The following is a 17,733-nucleotide window of genomic DNA, read 5'->3' on the forward strand; positions in this document are numbered from 1 at the left end:
CCTATTCTTGACCTGTTTGTGGTTACACAGGAATTTGTGTGAAAATCATGAAGCTGTATGGTTGTGGTCTATATAGTTTAACCTATATTACAACTCACAATAAAAAATTTAAAAAATTAAGATGTCACAGTTGCACATGCAAATCATTATGTCTCAAAACATGGTTAGATTTTTTTAGTACTGAGTAAAAATTGTTTTACTTGAAATTTCTCTCTGAAATTAATTTGTACTAATTAAATATGTTTTTGATAACCTAATTGAATTTCTTCTTCTTTTTTTTAATTGGTCACTGAGGCCTTTTCTTGTTTTTGTACACAAAATGATTGGGGATCTTGCCTGTAGACACCTCTGAGATTACACTATGGATACACATGGCTCCAGACACTTGATGAGAAGCAAGGTGAGAAAAAGAGTGTTTTGAGCCAATCACGTGATTACAGAGTTAGAGTTTCCAAGAGGGTTCCAGATGGTCAAATTTATCCCCTGTAGCACTTTTAAAGAATCAGTGAGAGAACATCACATGGATGAAAGAAGGGAGTTAACTACTAAGGGCCTTGCAAGTATCAGCTGGGACCTTGAGCTGTCCATTGGAACATCAGGAGCAAAGTTCTAATCATTCCAATAGTGACGGAAGGACTCAGGAGCTCTAATGTTCACATGGGGTTTCTGAAGTTCCTGCCAGTAAACTTAGCCTTGCTGCCCAGTTCCTCTCTATTTCTGAGGTGCTGGCTTGTACTTGGCCAAGTTCAGATCGGCAAAGTGTACAAGTTTTAATCTGCCTGGAGCAGAACCCCACCACCAGGCCAGCAATGAATGTGTCTTCAGTCTCCCTAGAGAGATAAAACACCATGAAGTCCCATGCATTGGACTGGACCAACTTGCATGCCTGAAAAGACTTGGTCTCAGAGCCAATTTGGTTTACTTTAAGCAGGAGGTAGTTGCAAACTTTCTCACTTATGAAATCTTGGAAATATTTATTGAGTTGGTAACTCAAACAGTTAGTAACTCAAACTCAAACAGTTGGTAACTGTTGAGACCATTCTCTACCACCTAGATTCCTGTCCTGGCTGTGAATTTTTTTTGAGCTTCCAAGTCACCTTTTTAAAGGGATGTTCTATAGACACCACTGATTAGTCCTTGATGAAGAATTTGAACAGGTTGGTCAGCTTGTCAGCTGTGATGTACCTACTGGAGTCATCAGACAACCTGAAGTTCAGATCACACTTTCCCTGCCCAGGAGAACTCCAAGGCAGCAATGTCCATGCCAATGACAACCTTATGGGTGTAAGTGGTTATCTTGATCTCATTCTTCAGCAGCTGCTTTTTTATTTTCTAGGATGTTAGTAGTAAACATGCATCCATGCCCCACATTGGTGGCATCTTTACCATATTTCTTCTTGACGATATTCTTCAGATTGTGGTGAACCTCTGCTCCAATGCACATGGCTTTCTTGAGGTTTGCTGCACCAAATGAGAGGATTGTGAACTCCTGTATGGCCAGCTCATTTCCAGCACTGTTGATCATACTATGACTTTAAAATTGTCACCCAAGACAGCATAGGAGAGGTAGAGGGGCACCTCATTCTCAATGGCTCCAGCCTTGCAGACAGCCAGAGAAATTCCCAGGAAGGAGTGAGCATCACATTTAGACTTATTTTCCATTCTATCTGTCATTATCATTAGTTTCTCATTCTTCTCCTATTCAGGTTCCTGCTAATCAGAGTAGATGCAATAGTTTTATAGATGTGCTCACAGCCTTTGAGACATCATTCACCATATAGCATGTTTTATCATTGTCTAGGAGCTCTCAGGCCTCTTAAACACCAGCTGAGTCACTTTTGAGGTACAGAGATCAACTTAAACAGTGGGATTCCCATGAGGGTGAAAGATCTCTCTGGCATATATCTTGAGAATAGACATGGTTCATTTCTGGCTGCCAGATCTCATGATAGAGGGAAAGAAACAGAGGGAGCTGCAGTCACCAAGGGTGACTATTAAGGTGCAAGGTCTGTGTGCACCAAGTTTCCCCTGAGCTCTTCTCTGTGCTGTCTGCCCCAATGTCTTGTCCTGCTCCCAGAGACCTGATCATCTTATTTTGAAATGGAAACTTAAAATATAAAGCTCTTTATATCTTGATAATAATTGTCTACTCTGTCAACACATGTATAATTGTTAGACCACATGCACTTTATTTTTTTAATATTTTATTTATTTATTTGAGAGCGTACAAATGGGGGGTGGGGTAGAGGAAGACAGAGAAGCAGACTCTCTGCTGAGCAGGAAGCCTGATGTGGGGGTTGATCCCAGGCCCACGGGATCATGACCTGAGCTAAAGGCAGATGCTTAACCGACTGAGCCACCAGGCGCCCCAGAACACATGCACTTTAATAGTACATTTCAATACAGTTTCTTCTAACAGACCAAAATACACCCAAAATCTAGTATATGGCTCTGTTCTAGTCACATGTTTGATTATATTCTTTTTTTAATTCCTTTTTTTTGTTTTGTTTTTTAAAGTCTTTTTTAATTTTCGTCTTTACAGTTACATTCTACACTTTCGATGTATTTAATTTTATTTTTGTATATATAAGTTTTTCTTTATTTTGTTTTTAATAAAGATTTTTATTTATTTATTTGACAGAGAGACACAGCAACAGAGGGAACACAAGCAAGGGGAGTGGGAGAGGGAGAAGCAGGCTTCTTGTGGAGCAAGGAGCCCGATGCAGGGCTCGATCCCAGGACCCTGGGACCATGACCTGAGCCAAAGGCAGAGGCTTAGTGACTGAGCCACCCAGGCGCCCCTAAGTTTTTCTTTCTTTACAATTTTGAGATGTCATTTCCTGTAACAAACTGACAAAACAAACTCAGGAGATAGTGTATTGCTCTGTTCTGTTCACTTGTCTGTTTATAGCCTTTCCTTTCCTTTTGTTGTTGTTGTTGTTGTTGTGGGTACTGACTGCCAGGGACCTAATCAATATGGACATTGGTAAAATGTTGGAACTAGAGTTCAGAATAACAATTGTAAAGATACTAGCTGGGCTTGAAAAAAGCAGAGAAGACACTAGAGAATCCCTTTCTGGAGAAATAAAAGAACTAAAATCTAATCAAGTTGAAATAAAAAAGACTATTAATGAGATGCAATAAAAAATGGAGGCTCTTACTGCTAGGATAAATGAGGCAGAAAAGAGAATTGGTGATATAGAAGACCAAACAATGGAAAATAAAGAAGCTAAGAAAAAGAGAGATAAACAACTACTGGTTAATGGAGGGAGAATTCGAGAGATAAGTGATACCATAAAGAGAAACAATATTTGAATAATTGGGATCCCAGAAGAAGAGGAAAGAGAGAGGGGGCAGAGGGTATATTGGAGCAAATTATAGAGAAGAATTTCTCTAATCTAGAGAAGGAAACAAGCATCAAAATCCAAGAGGCACAGGGAACCCCCCTCAAAATCAATAAAAATAGGTCAAAACCCAGACATATAAAAAGTGAAACTTACAAATCTCTGTGACAAAGAGAAAATCCTGAAAGCAACTTGGAACAAAAGGTCTGTGACCTACAAGAGGAGAAACATTAGATTGGCAGCAGACCTATCCATGGAGACCTGGCAGGCCAGGAAGGACTGGCATGATATATTCAGGGTGCTAAATGAGAAAAATATGCAGCCAAGAATACTTTACCCAGCTAGGATGTCATTCAAAATAGAAGGAGTGAAAAAAACTTCCAGGACAAACAGAAACTAAAAGAATTTGTGATCACCAAACCAGCCCTACAAGAAATATTAAAAGGGGTCCTCTAAGCAAAGAGAGAGCCCAAAAGTAACATAGACCAGAAAGTAACAGAGACAACATATAGTAACAGTCACTTTACAGGCAATACAATGTCACTAAATTCATATCTTTCAATAGTTACTCTAATGTAAGTGGGTTAAATGCCCCAATCAAAAGACACAGGTTAGCAGATTGGATAAAAAGCAAAACCCATCAATATGCTGTCAGCAAGAGACTCATATTAGACCCAAAGACACCTCCAGATTTAAAGTGAGGGGGTGGAGGGGAGGCAAGATGGCAGAGGAGTAAGGGACTCTGTTTCAACTGGTCCCCTGAATTTAGCTGGATATCTATCAAACCATTTTGAACACCCACAAAATCAGCCTGAGATATAAGAATATATATCTGGATCTCTACAAGCAGAAAAACGACTGCTTTTTGCAAGGTAGGACATATGGAGTTGTGAATCTGATGGGAGATATAAGAAGATAAACAGAAGGGGGAAGGAGCCTCCATAAGCTGGCTCCTGGAAAGTGATATAACACCAGAACGCAAAATTGGAACCCTTAGAAATCTGCGCTAGTGAGAGACATCCCTCTCTGAAAGCGGCTCTGGAAATGAAAAGGCAGAATTCTAGGTAAGGCATTGTAGTTTCGGGATACGAGGAACCACAGAGCAAAAGGGGGTGCCTGAAATAGTAGTGTGCCCAAGCAGTGGATCCAGGAAGCAGGTTATGGTCAGTGAGCCCAGGAAGGGACTTTCAGCTCAGATTGCCATAAAAAGTGAGCTGGGCCAGTCAATAATCACCCTTTTTCTGAGCAGCCTGAAAAAATCTGGAACCTGCACCCGAGACTTGGCAAAAACTCGCAGGGCAGTAGTGGCCCAGAAAGGACATTAGAGTGGCCCCCAGACATGGTCCAGGAGCTTCGGGTGTGGGCACAAGCCCAAAGCTGCTCACAGTTTAAGAATCACAAAGGCAGTGGCACTCCTGGGCCTCTGGAACTACCTCTGAGAGAGTTGCTGTGGGCGTGCACTGCAGGAAGCTGCGGTTTTCCATGGTGCATACAGAAGTGGAGCCTGTTTGTCCTGGAAGATTTATTAAAGAGAGCTAACCGTGATTTTTCTGCTCTGGGCCAGAGATTTGGGTGCAGACATTTTTGCTCTGAGCCTTGGAAGAGGCAAAGAAAGCTTCCGGGGAACAAAAGCCACACAGAGGACGAGTTTCCACTGAGCCCATCCCCCTGACAGGGGGCGGGGCAACTCCACCCAGGCAAGGTTACCTAAGAAACAGCACAGCAGGCCCTGCTCCCAGAAGATGGGCTGGAAGAACAGGTGGACAATAATCCTATGGATCCCATAAGACTGTAAAATCCTAATGCCACGGGAGAATAGTATATTGAGCTCCAGGTGTGACCTCATGACTTGTTTATTTTTCAGATAAAATTCTCTCCTTTTCTTTTTTTTTTTTTCTTTTTACCTTTTCCTTATTTCAACTATATGTTTATTATATCAACTTATATTTCATAGTCGATTTTTAACTTGTTTTTTCCACATCTATATTTTTTATAGATATATGCTTTATTTTAGTCCTTTTTTCACTCTATTTAATTTTACCTTTTGTGTTACCTTATATATATATATATAAATTTTACTTTCCTTGTAATTTTGGGATGTACTATCCTTTAACACACAGACTAAAATACACCCAGGACAACTGGAACCCCCTGCTTTGTCCACACTGAGAGATTATAGTCCCCCTTCTCCTCCCCCCACTTTTTAAAAAAAATTTTAAATTTTATTCTTGTGTTTCATTTTGGCTTTGTTTTTTGGTGGTGGCTTCTGACCACTCCAGATTGTGTTAGGGTACATCTTGTTTGGGTCGTGGTTGATATTTTAGACTCTGCTCATTTACTTAACCATCCCTTGACAGAATGACTAGGAGGAGGAATTCTCTACAAAGAAAAGAAACAGAGATAATGTCCTTTGCCACAGAACTAGTAAATATGGATATAATCAAGATGTCAGAGATAGAATTCAGGATAGCAATCTTAAAGTCAATATCTAGGCTTGAAAAAAGCATTAGTGACATTATAGAATCTCTAAGTAGAACTGAGATCTAATCAGGCTGAACTAAAAAATGCTATGAATGAGATGAGGTCTATACTGAATATTCTATCAGCCAGGGTAAATGAGACAGAAGAAAGAATCAGTGATCTAGAAGATAAGCTTATGGAAAGGAAGGAAGTTGAGGAAAACAGAGATATGCTGCTACTACACGTGAAAAAAGGATTGGAGAGATTAATGATGCCATGAAATGTTCCAGTGTCAGAATTATTGGGATCCCTTAGAGGGGGGAGAGAGAGAGAGGAATAGAAGATATATTTGAGCAAATCATAGCTGAGAACTTCCCTAATCTGAGGAAGGAAAGAAACATTTGAGTCCAAGAGGCAGAGAGGACCCCTCCCAAAATCAATAAAAATAGATAACACCCTGACATATAATAGTGAAGCTTGCAAATTTTACAGCCAAAGAAACTATCCTGAGAATAGCCAGGGAGAAAGATTCCTTACATATGGAGGGAGGAACATCAGAATAACATCAGACCTGTCCACAAACCTGGCAAGTCAGAAAGGGCTGGCAAGACATATTCAGGGTACTAAATGAAAAGAACATGCAGCCAAGAATACTTTATCCAGCAAGGCTGTCATTCAGAATGGATGGAGAGAGAAAGAGCTTTCAGGACAGGCAGAAACTGAAAGAATATGTGCCCACCAAGCCAGTCCTGCAAGAAATATTAAGGGAGATTCTATAAGCAAAGAGAAACCCCGAGAGTCACATAAACCAAAAAGAAACAGAGAAAATCCACTGAAATAGGGTCTTTACAGGCAACACAATGGCACTAAATTCATATCTTTCGATAGTTACTCTGAATGTAAATGGGCTGAATGCTCCCATGAAAAGACACAGGGTTTCAGATTGGATAAAAAAGCAGGACCCATCCATATGATGTCTATAAAAGACTCAGTTTGAACCTAAAGACACCTCCAGATTGAAAATGAGGGGATGGAGAACCATTTACCACACTAATGGACCTCTTAAGAAAGCTGGGGTAGCAATCCTCATATCAGACAAACTAGATTTTAAACCAAAGACCAGGGGCACCAGGGTGGCTCAGTCGTTAAGTATCTGCCTTTGGCTCAGGTCATGATCCCAGGGTCCCAGGATTGAGCCTCGCATTGGGCTCCCTGCTCAGTGGGAAGCTTGCTTCTCCCTCTCCCACTTCCCCTGCTTGTGTTCCCTCTCTCGCTGTGTCTCTCTCTGTCAAATAAATAAATAAAATCTTTATTAAAAAATTTTAAAAATAGGGCGCCTGGGTGGCTCAGTTGGTTAAGCGACTGCCTTCGGCTCAGGTCATGATCCTGGAGTCCCTGGATCGAGTCCCGCATCGGGCTCCCTGCTCAGCAGGGAGTCTGCTTCTCCCTCTGACCCTCTCCCCTCTCATGTGCTCTCTCTCTCATTCTCTCTCTCTCAAATAAATAAATAAAAAATCTTTAAAAAAAATTAAAAATAAATAAACCAAAGACCATAGTAAGATATGTAGAGGGACACTATATCATACTTAAAGGGTCTATACAACAAGATCTAACAGTTATAAATATCTATGCCCCCAACATGGAAGCATCCAATTATATAAACCAATTAATAACCAAAATAAAGAAACATATTGATAATAATACATTAATAGTAGGAGACCTCAATGGTCCACTCACAGCAATGGACAGACCATCTAAGCAGAAGATCAACAAAGAAACAAGAGGTTTGAATGACACATTGGACCAGATGGACTTCATGGATATATACAGATTATTCCATCCTAAAACAAAAGAATACTCATTCTTCTCGTGTGCACATGGAACTTTCTCCAGAATAAACCACATACTGGGTCACAAATCAGGTCTCAACCAGTGCCAAAAGATTGGGATCATTCCCAGCATAATTTCAGGCCACAATGCTTTGAAGCTGGAGCTCAATCACAAGAGGAAATTTGGACAGAACTCAAATACATGGAGGCTAAAGAGCATCCTGCTAAAGAAAGAATGGTTCAACCAGGATATTAAAGAAGAATTTAAAAAATTCATGGAGGGGTGCCTGGGTGGTTCAGTTGTTAAACATCTGACTTTGGCTCAGGTCATGATCCCAGGGTCCTGGTATTGAGCCCCACATCGGGCTCCCTGCTCAGTGGGAAGCCTGCTTCTCCCTCTCCCATTCCCCCTGCTTGTGTTCCCTCTCTTGCTGTGTCTCTCTTTGTCAAATAAATAAATAAAATCTTTAAAAAATAAAAAATAAAAAAATAATGGAAACAAATGAAAATGAAAACACAACTGTTCAAAATCTGTGGGATGCAGCAAAGGCGGTTCTAAGAGGGAAGTATATAGTACTACAAACTTTTCTCAAGAAACAAGACAGGTCTCAAATACATAACCTAACATTACACCTAAAGGAGCTGGGGAAAGAACAGCAAATAAAACCTAAACCCAGGAGGAGAATAGAAATAATAAAGATTAGAGCAATATCAATGAAATAGAAATGAGAAAAACAGTAGAACAGACAAAAGAAATTAGAAGCTGGTTTTTTGAAAGAATTAATAAGATCGATAAACTTCTGGCCAAACTTATCCAAAATAAAAGAGAAAGGACCCAAATCAACAAAATCATGAATGAAAGAGGAGAGATCACAACCAACACCAAAGAAATACAAACAATTATAAGAACATATTATGGGCAACTATATGCCAGCAAATTAAGCAATTTGGAAGAAATGGATGCATTCTTGGAAACTTATAAACTACCAAGACTGAAACAGGAAGAAATAGACAATCTGAACAGACCAATAACCAATAAGGAAATTGAAGTAATCAAAAACCTCCCAAGAAACAGGAGTCCAGGGCCAGGTATCTTCCCAGGGGATGCTACCAAACATTAAATGAAGAAATAATACCTATTCTACTGAAGCTGTTTCAAAAAATAGAAGTGGAAGGAAAACTTCCAAACTCATCCTTTGAAACCAGCATTACCCTGATCCCAAAACCAGACAAAGACCCCATCAAAAAGGAGAATTAGAGACCAATATCCCTGATGGACATGGATATCAAAATACTCAACAAGATCCTAGCCAATAGGATCCAACAGTACATCAAAAGGATTATTCACCACGACCAAGTGGGATTTGTTCCTGGGATGCAAAGGTGGTTCAACATTCGGAACTCAATCAATGTGATAGATCATATTAATAAAAGAAAAGACAATAACCATGTGATCCTCTCAATGGATGCAGAAAAAGCATTTGACAAAATATAGCATCCTTTCCTCATTAAAACTCTTCAAAGTATAGGTATAGAGGGAACATACCTCAATATCATAAAAGCCATCTATGAAAAGTCCACAGCAAACATCATTCTCAATGGGGAAAAACTGAAAGCTTTTCCCTTAAGGTGAGGAACACAACAGGGATGCTCATTCTCACCATTATTGTTCAACATAGTACTAGAAGTCCTAGCCTCAGCAATCAGAAAACAAAAAGAAATAAAAGACATCCAAATTGGCAAAGAACAAGTCAAATGCTCTCTCTTCACAGATGACAAGATATGTTATGTGGAAAACTCAAAAGATTCTACCCCCAAATTACTAGAACGCATACAGCAATTCAGCAACTTGGCAGGATACAATATCAATGCACTGAAATCAGTTGCATTTCTATACACTAACAATGTAAGTGAAGAAAGAGAAATTAAGGAATAGATCCCATTTACGTACCGGGTTCTAGAGGGGAGGGTGGTGGGGGGATGGCTTAGCCTGGTGATGCATATTAAAGAGGGCACATATTGAATGGAGCACTGGGTGTTATACGCAAACAATAAATCATGGAACACTACATCAAAAACTAATGATGTACTGTATGGTGACGAACATAACATAATAAAATAAAATTTAAAAAAAATCAGAACTGAATTAATATAGAATCTTCTCAGGGCCTAAGAACACTATAAGACACTGGGGTAAAGCTATAACACTAGTGAGGGGCATACTATGAATACTAATTGTTTTTAAAGATTTTATTCATTTATTCGACAGAAAGAGAGAGAGCACAAGTAGGCAGAGCAGCAGACAGAGGGAGAGGGAGAAGCAGGCTCCCCGCTGAGCAGGAAGCCTGATGCAGGACTCTATCCCAGGACCCTGGGATCATGACCTGAGCTGAAGGCAGACACTTAACTGACTGAACCACCCAGGCACCCCATTTGAATACAAAATTTTAAAAATACCTAAACTATTAAAAATTATTTCAGACATGAAAAGTTTGAGAGTATTTAGTTCTTATGCATCTATACCTAGGAAAATAATTGAGAATGTATTTCTATTTTTAAAAATCCAAGAAAAAGGGATGATATGAACTCCATGGAAAAAAAAATTCCTGAAAAGGCACAACCTGAATATGAATCAAATTAAATTGATTTGAGCAAGTGATATAATAAAATAAAACAAAATCCATTTGTTCATATACTTGAAGTATTAGTAAGTGGTACAAATTTGGTTTCATAAAGTTTTCTTCTCTTTGCAAGTCCATTCACAAAACTTACTTCTGTAATTTCCATTAATAAATCATAATATTGTAAATCTGTGTTTTTGGATCTTAATCTTCAGAATCTTCCTACAGACCAGTAACAGTATACTCACATTCAGGCTAGAATAGAATGTAAGTGTTTTAAATCCTGATAACTAAAGAAAAAAAAATAATGATATGGCTATTAGAAGTTAGGGTATTTACAGAACGCAAGGTTATATGTAAAGAAACTTAGGTCAGATAATTCTATACCATGTATGTGGAGTTAAGGGGAAAGTTCTACAATTTAAAATTATAAACTTAACGAAGTTAAGTTTTGTTCTTAATGAAGAACAAAACCTTTCTGGGGCGCCTGGGTGGCTCAGTCGTTAAGCGTCTGCCTTCGGCTCAGGTCATGGTTCCAGAGTCCTGGGATCGAGCCCCGCATCGGGCTCCCTGCTCGGCGGGAAGCCTGCTTCTCCCTCTCCCACTCCCCCTGCTTGTGTTCCCTATCTCGCTGTGTTTCTATCTGTCAAATAAGTAAATAAAATCTTAAAAAAAAAAAAAAAAGAACAAAACCTTTCTGAAATGCTTGTAAGATGAAATAGAAAGTAAGTCGGGTGATTGTACAAATGTGCTAAATATTTTGTCATAGCAGCACGTCAATGGTCACCACCTCATTAGGTAAATCAAGAAATGGAGGAATGAGTCTAGGTACCAGCAATTTGTTATTACAGCCTCCATGTAGCATCTCTAAGCAGAAAATAATTCCTTAAAAAAAAATTACCCATCTCACAACTTTTTCAGGAGTGCCTGATGGTTAATCTTGGCTATTTTACAACCAGGCACAAAGCAGATTGATTGAATTCAGGAGAAAATTAACACGGTGCTGGAGTTCTCCAACTCAAATAAAACCACATGTGTCAACTCTCTCTCTCTGCATGTATGGCTCTCAGGACTAGTTGCGCCACAGATGTGCCGCACAGCAGTCCTAGAATAACAGGCGTCCCTGTATGCTTGCTCAAACAACTATGTAGCTGCCACTCTGTGTTGCTCATTTCTACGTCCAAATCTAATAAAGAAGCATCTAATTAATAAAAATGCCAATCACATGCATGCATTCTGGAGGTAAGTGAGTCTCAAAAATGTAAAATAGCACCACTAAGATACATCTTTTTTTTTTTGCTTAAAACATAGAAATGTATTCTCTCACTGGTTCTAGAAGCCGGGAGTCCAAAATCAAGGTATCCACAGGGCCATGCTCCCTTTCAAGGCTCTAAAGAACGATCTCATCATGCCTCTTCCTGCTTCTGGTGGCCCCAGGCATTTCTTGATTATGACACATCACTCGAATCTCTGCCTTTGTCTTTTTTTTTTTTGACCTTTCTAAAATTGATAATAGAGATATACCATATATCTAACTGTTCCCTAATTTTTTCCAGCTTCATTGAGATACTGACATATAACATGTAAATTTAAAGTATACAGTGTGATGATTTGACGCACATAGAATTGGAAAATGAACAGCAAAATAATGTTAGTTAACACCTCTATCTCTTCACACCTTTTCTTTTAGTGTAATTCTATTGGCGTGATTATGAGTTAGTCTCTCAAATATTTACATTTTTGATATAGGCAATGAGATTAAAAATGTTTTCCTCAGTAGAATATTATCTTAAATTATATTTCATTATATACATAATAATACAGTATTCCTAGAGCAGACTTTTTAATGAAAATAATGTATATCTATCAACATCCTAATACTTATATCTTCTCAAATTAATAATAAGAATGATTATAGTTTTAATTTTCTGAATACTTATCTATACAAAGCATTTTTTCTTTACATTCTCTTATTTAATTCTCACAGCAACTCTTGGATCTAGGCACAATAGTATCACATTATTAAAAAAATAAAAACTCTTGAAAGTTAACAGAACTTTCATACACTCAATCAAGATAGAAAACAGCAGAACCAGGACTAGAATTTAAATTTTTTAGTTCTATTATCCAAAAGCTATAGGAAAGCTGTGATTGTACTTAAAAAAAAAAAAAAAAAGGAAAATTAAAAAAATAATAATTTCAATATGTTATTTACGTAAGATAGATTTACCATTTTTGGATGAAAATAAAAGATACATAGGATGATAATAAATATTTTTAAAAAACTCTATTAGTGAATATCAATATGACCACTACTTTTCATGAGTCTCTGCTAATGTAATATTGTCCAAATTTTCTTTAAAAGTAATTCTGTTAAAAGTCCTCTCAAATCTCCTACTATGTATTTGCAATTTTGTTATTTATAATAACAAAACTATCAAAATAAAATTATTTTTTAATAAATATGTAGCTGCAAATGTATATGTAATTTATATCTATCAGTGTGCCTCACAACTTTCCTATAGCTTTTTGCTTTACTATTTTTAACTAATTTTTTTCCTTTTCATCTCTTAGTCGTGATATAGTGTTCATAGTATTTTTTATTTTTTTGTTAATTACTAGAGTCTGGAATTTTAATTACTCAGTAAGATTTTCCAAGTTCATGCTGACTTAGAATATTACTTTTTTAATAGCAACCAGTAACAGCAAGATGTTTCTAAATCATTTTGTTTAAATCTATCTTCATAAAATTTCAGCCAATATGGGAAACTTTAAAAATTATCATGAATAGAACAAACTGATGGTTGCCAGAAGGGAGGTTGGTGGGGAGATGGGTAAAATAGATGATGGGGATTAAGGAGTGCACTTGCCATGATGAACACTAGGTTCTGCAGAGAAGTGTTGGAACACTGTATTGTACACCTGTAAGTAATCCTACACTGGACTTTAACTAACTGGAATTTAGATAAAACTTTAAAAAAATTCTCATGAATAAGGTTATTTTTGTATTATGTAGTTTTTAGTAATTTCTTGATCATTCCCTACATTTGAGTAGGATATACCTCAATTCCATGTAGCGTAAGAACCACTTCTTTTAACTTCGCAAATATATCTGAAAAATTTATAACTTTCATAATTTAATTACAATTTTTAATTTTTAGCTGAATAAAAAATGCAGTGAAACAGTGAAAAGTATTTAAAGACAAGTTTCTTTGAAGAATCATAGTTCAATGTGTACAATAAAAGTTTACCAAATAACCTCTCATTCCAGAAATTACTACTTATTTTACATTATTGCTAAAATTATGTATTAGGAGCCTAGTAACTTCATTTATTTTTGAAGTCTTTTTCAAAATTCTTGGCAACAAATGTTGTTGATGAATAATGCAATAATTTGCTAAAACACCTGGAGTTTCTTATTTAAGTTGTCTGTAAACTTGTGTTACCTACTAACCCGTTATTGTTCCGTCTGTTGTATAAGCAATGTCATTGGAGAAGAGAATATTTTTTCCTATAAACTAATTTTAAAGGTTTCAAATATTGACAAGCTCTGTGTAATACAGTATGACATCTCCTCTGTCACTTTTTAAAAATTCTTTTTGAATTGTGTAATTTCAGTTTATTATATACCTCATATTCATTTACCTGCTCATTAAATCATCTAAAAATAGTATCTTTGCTCAGTGGAAAGGAATAAATTGTATCATATTTGAACTACCTTTCATCATAGTACGAATATGTTCACATACAACAGCAGGATTAATTTTTCTCTAATATTGTATGGTTCATCATATTTTGCATTATTTTTGCTTTTTATCGGAAAGCAAAGAAACCTTAATAGTTACGGATTTAAGAGTTTTTAAACATTCTGACAAAATAACACTTTTCAAAATTTACTTAAACTTCAGAGTTATATGGTTATTTTGTTTTATTTTAATTTGCATTTATTCTCAACATTTTTGTTGCTTAATTAAGAAAAATATGTTAGTCAATTAAATATAACCATGCTGATCATTTTGGGATAAAGTGATAAAACCCAAGAATAAATATTCAACTGAATGATAGAGACATTTTTCTCTATTTATAAAACACTTTAAAATAAGATCTAAAATTCCCTTTATTGTATAAATATCATCACATACAGGTATATCAGTGTAGGGGTTGTGTCAACAACTCATATACCACAAGTGGTATTGCCATGGTAAAATGATTTTCCAAAATGTTGAGCTACATTTGGTTAAGTTCTAAACAAATCAAAGTATAATCTCCCCAAAATGTACCCAGTAGCTCCACTTGATATACAGAGAAGTTGTATAAAATTTATTTTTTATTTATGTGTAAAATGGAAGGCAATTCTAGGTTCTATTTAAAGAAGCACCTTGGGATGCCTGGGTGGCTCAGTCGGTTAAGCGACCGACTCTTGGTTTCAGCTCAGGTCGTGATCTCAGGGTCCTGAGCCCTTCATCTGGATCTTGGCTCAGTGGAGAGTCTCTGCTTGAAAATTCTCTCCCTCTGCCCCTCTCCCTGCCACTCTCTCTCTTGCTCTCTCTCTCTCTCAAATAAATAAATAAATCTTAAAAAAAAAAAAAAAAAAAAAAAAAAAGCAGGGGCACCTGGTGGCTCAGTCGGTTAAGCATCTGCCTTCGGCTCAGGTCATGATCCCAGGGTCCTGGGATCGAGGCTCACATTGGGCTCCCTGCTGGGGGCGGGGATGCTTCTCCCTCTCCCTCTGCCTGCCGCTCTTCCTGCTTGTGCGCTCTCTTTCTCTCTCAAATAAATAAATAAAATCTTAAAAAAAAAAAAAAAGCAGACACCTTATTCCATTCTCCCTCTATCAAATAGCCCTGTTTATTTCTTCTATATCACTTTATAAATTCTGATAATATATTATTTTTGGCCCTCTAGTCATTATCTATTTCCTCCCCTGTCCACACACAAGTCCAGACACAGTTACACTCATAACACTCACCCATTTCACACACACTGAATGTGAACTTCTTGAGAATGGGAACTTTGCCTTCCTCATTGCTCCATCACCAAGACTGAGTCTGACAGTCTTGCAGGCACTCAATAAATACCTGGTAAATAAATAAAACAACTTATATTTTGAGCATTTTATTTCAACTAAATGTATTGCCCTTCTCAGTGAATTCTACGTAATAGCTTAAGACACAATGTAATTACAACAAGATTAGAACAATTCAAGCTGAACACTGCAGTGTGATTAGTAGTAAAAATGACTTGCATGGTTATTTTAATGTTAACTACCAAAAAAGACAGCTTTAGCATCAAAAAATAAGTATTTTTATAATTTGAATTTCTAAACTGAGTCAAATGAGTTTATTCTAATAATTGTACAATGTGTTATACAATCACAAACCTTAAAACATTGACATTCTTAGTCTCTGGTGTAAGAAACAACAACATAAGAAACATATTCCTTCAGAATGAGCCAAGGCACCCGTTAGCAGAAATGTTGAATTATAGTTTGCCTAAGGAATACCAGGATTGCTCACGTTTGCATATTTAGATCAATAGTACATTTCTACAAGGTTTGTGCTGTAATTGGAACTTAAGTAACATTTGTAAAGTGTTATCTGTCAGAGACTGAAGAGACCCAAAGAGAATGTATGTCATTATGCAAAATTACTAATTAAGTACAAGTAATTTAGCAGATAATTTACATGTTCATTTTATAATAGAAATTATTTAGTTTTAGGGTTCTCTTTGTATTTCTAAAGTAATCTTGACCCAAGGGATCACAGACTGTTAAGAAGAAGTATAAATTATGGAATGAGACATATGTTTAACTGATTCATAGAGCTTTTGTTGTGGCTAATGATTCCTCTAACAGTAATTGCATAAGGGAAAACATTTTCTTTTTAAGTAAATAATGTTCATTACCTCTTAAATCTACTGTCACTTGACAACACTAATGTGGAAAAATTTCTACCTTCTTGATTAGCTCTCCAAGGATATCCAGCAGCTTTAAATTAATATTGATCAAACAGAAACCATCATATCTATCAAAATGTTCTTATGAATGTGGATGCACAGGAAAAAAAATTTCAGTAGGTTCTGGAAAGAGAAACATTCTCCTGAAATATACTGTAAACACATTGTAAATTATTAGTATGATATGGAATGTGGGATTTATTTTGTGGTTATTGATAAATACCATGTCCATTGAAAAATCTTAAATAGTTCAATATTAAAGATTTGTATTCCTACAGTCAAATTGTGGCCATATTACGTTAATAATTGCTACCTTAACACTACAACTTTGGGGAGAAAAGAAAACAACCTGCATTCCCAAACTGACTTTTTGTATCCAAACCATCTGAAAAAGGGTAGGAACTCTATTCACTGCTTTAGTACCAATATCCTAAAACAGTGCTGAGGCATGCTTTAATTTAGGTGACAACTCCCTCAAGTTCTTCTATTTTCTTTTGGTTTAATTTATTGTTGGCTTTTAAATAACTTTTTAAAAGTTTAGTGTTTAATTACTTTATTTTTCTAATTGTTATTGATGTATATATTTAACGTATATTTTAACGCTATCAAATTTCCCCTCATAAATACTTCAGTTATATTCCAGATACTGATATGTCTTGTTTACATTTTGAGAAGTGTTTCAGTCTGACATGCATTTCCAGTTTCATCCAAGAGTTGTTTAACACTACGTGTTTAATTTCTAAGTAGAAGAACTTTTTGTTTTTCCATTTTGTTATAAATTCCTAGTTTTATTGAAAAGAGTTCAGAGAATGCTCTTTGTCTTTTTAAAATTTAATTTAATTTATATTTATTTTCTTAAATTTAAATTTAATGAATTAACATATAATGTATTATTGGTTTCAGAGGTATAGGTCTGTGATTCATCAGTCTTATATAATACCCAGGGCTCATTACATCACATGCCCTCCTTAGTGTCCATCACCCAGTTACCCCATCCCTCCGTGCCCTTTGTCTTACTACTATTTTTTAGAATGTATTAAGATTTCCTTTGTGGCATTAAAAAAGGGTCAATTCTCATGAACATTTTCTGTGCATTTAAGAGAAGTGTAGTATCTTTATCTGGGTTAAAATTTCAATATGTAAAGTCTAAATTATCAATAACAAATGTTCAGTACTTCAATGTGTTTTCAAAATTTTTGTTCATTTGATCTGCTTTGGATCTAGAGAGATATGTCAAATTTTATTTTTATTAATTGTTTTTGTCTGTTTCTCCCTGTGCCTGCTGTAGTTGCTGTTGAGTGAAAATCATTGCACTGCTTACAGAAAAACTCATGACCATTAGAGTTTCACAGAGAAATATTTTTTTAACTTTATAAAATTATAAAATTATAATTTCATCATTTTATACTCTCTTTGGGCTAAGTTTTTTCTTTTCAAATATCAAGATTTTAGCCTGTACTTTCTTTTCCATTGCATCTGGATAGAACGTATTGGCACACCTTTTTAATTTTTATCACTTCTTAA

At 36.3% G+C, this 17,733-nt stretch overlaps 1 pseudogene; it reads right to left on the bottom strand.

The window, feature by feature from the left end:
* Nucleotides 1-653: 653 nt before the first annotated feature.
* Nucleotides 654-1,920, bottom strand: LOC118532851 (alpha-enolase-like; annotated as a pseudogene).
* Nucleotides 1,921-17,733: the final 15,813 nt, after the last annotated feature.

This window comes from Halichoerus grypus, chromosome 3, assembly GCF_964656455.1.
Source record: "Halichoerus grypus chromosome 3, mHalGry1.hap1.1, whole genome shotgun sequence".
NCBI classification, from domain to species: domain Eukaryota; kingdom Metazoa; phylum Chordata; class Mammalia; order Carnivora; family Phocidae; genus Halichoerus; species Halichoerus grypus.